Raw genomic sequence first — 2,122 nt, forward strand, 5'->3', positions numbered from 1 at the left:
GAGGCAGGGCTTTTAATATATTTGATATAAATCCTAGTTTTACAGAAGTGGTAAATAATACTTTATATTTCTATAGTTTAAGATTTCAGACATCTGAATTGAAACATACTAATAATTAAACTTATGTTAGATGCTTTGAGAAGTGGTAGCCAATGGTAACCATAGGTTTAAGGGCCCAGTAACTTAAAATACCTAATCTCAATACTTCATCTTTCATCCAACCTTTTCTGCTGCTTTGTTCCTGCCTGGAGCCCTGCGTCGGTGGGACCAGGGCAGAGCCCTGTGGTGTCAGCGGCTCAGTGGCCAGTGCAGCCGGCCGTTCTGACTCACTCTGACCCATTTCCTTTAGGAACAATGCAAGGACGTCAGGGCAGGCCGCCCCACCCGCCCAGCACACCCCAGGCCCGCCCAAGGCTGCCCTGCCCTGGCGCTGCTGAAACCAGGAGGGAGGGGACAGACTGCTTCCCGGCACGGCTGAGCACGGGTGCAAAAGAGGGAACCACAGTTTTAAAAATTTTAACAATTACTACTATTTTAAAACACAAATCAGATCGTGTCACTCCCAGCATGGGCCCTGCAAATGGGTCCTAAGTAGGTGCTGGGTCGTGGGCGAGCGCAGATGCCTCGATAAAGCAACGACAACCCTTCCCGTGAGGCTGCAAATGTCACTGAACATTGCAAAAAAGTCCCCAACTGCTTCGGGCGGAGAACTCACTGATGTAGTACAGAGCCTTCTGGCATTATTACCTTCGACAATATGCAGGTTGATATGTGAACAGCAGCATTAAAGAATTAATCTCATTTACTTATAAAATGCTTGAGAATTTCCTAAAATTCTTCAACATCAAATACCTAAAATCATCTGTTTCTGGAACTTATTCCTGAAGGATGGCTTTTAAAATATTTGATATAAATCCTAGTTTTACAGAAGTGGTAAATAATACTTTATATTTCTATAGTTTAAGATTTCAGACATCTGAATTGAAACATACTAATAATTAAACTTATGTTAGATGCTTTGAGAAGTGGTAGCCAATGGTAACCATAGGTTTAAGGGCCCAGTAACTTAACCCCTTCCCCGGCAGAAACGTGTATACTTGTTTTCACAAAATGTTCTTTTTCAGTCGTCGACGAGTATACTAAGAAAATATGGTAAAAAAATATGGTTTATAGGAAGACGAGTTACAAACTGTTTTCATAACCAGCATCAAAAATACTATATAGAACCAAAATAAAAAAATTAGTCTGAAAAAGAAACGTTTTTAACAAAAAAATTGTTGGGGAAGGGGTTAAAATACCTAATCTCAATACCCCATCTTTCATCCAACCTTTTCTGCTGCTTTGTTCCTGCCTGGAGCCCTGCGTCGGTGGGACCAGGGCAGAGCCCTGTGGTGTCAGCGGCTCAGTGGCCAGTGCAGCCGGCCGTTCTGACTCACTCTGACCCATTTCCTTTAGGAACAATGCAAGGACGTCAGGGCAGGCCGCCCCACCCGCCCAGCAAACCCCAGGCCCGCCCAAGGCTGCCGTGCCCTGGCACTGCTGAAACCAGGAGGGAGGGGACAGACCGCTCCCCGGCACGGCTGAGCACGGGTGCAAAAGAGGGATGCCTGTGACAAGAGCTCCGGTCCCCAGGTGCGGGGGCAGGTCCCTTACCCCATCCCCCGTCCCCAATACTTCAGCCACAGTGGCTTCTGGCCGAAGGAAATAGCCCCCCCCGCCCAGCACACCCCAGGCCCGCCCAAGGCTGCCCTGCCCTGGCGCTGCTGAAACCAGGAGGGGGAGGGGAGACTGCTTCCCGGCACGGCTGAGCACGGGTGCAAAAGAGGGATGCCTGTGACAAGAGCTCCGGTCCCCAGGTGCGGGGGCAGGTCCCTTACCCCATCCCCCGTCCCCAATACTTCAGCCACAGTGGCTTCTGGCCGAAGGAAATATAAGCCGGACAGAGGCAGCACAAGCTGCACTGATATGATGCCGGCGCCACGATACCGCCAAGGGGGTCATCTCACAAGGCCCCTGGTGGAGCAGGTGGCCCCGCAACTCCAGAATTGGGTGGGGGAGAATCCCACCCACATCCCCACTCCAGTTCAGAGGCCAGAGCGCTGGTGGACCTCTCCACCCCGCA

At 50.0% G+C, this 2,122-nt stretch overlaps 1 protein-coding gene across 3 annotated transcripts in view; it reads right to left on the reverse strand.

The window, feature by feature from the left end:
• SPECC1 (sperm antigen with calponin homology and coiled-coil domains 1) overlaps window positions 1-2,122 on the reverse strand; it is a 273,056-nt gene that overhangs the window by 198,551 nt on the left and 72,383 nt on the right. The window contains exon 1 of one of the 3 annotated variants that reach the window (XM_015558365.1): window positions 206-228. The exons of the other annotated variants lie outside the window; for them this stretch is intronic. The gene's annotated coding sequence lies outside the window, so the exon portion shown is untranslated. Of the gene's footprint in view, window positions 1-205; window positions 229-2,122 lie in introns of those variants that run through there. 3 annotated transcript variants of the gene reach the window in all.

This window comes from Myotis davidii, unplaced genomic scaffold (assembly GCF_000327345.1).
Source record: "Myotis davidii unplaced genomic scaffold, ASM32734v1 scaffold129, whole genome shotgun sequence".
NCBI lineage: Eukaryota > Metazoa > Chordata > Mammalia > Chiroptera > Vespertilionidae > Myotis > Myotis davidii.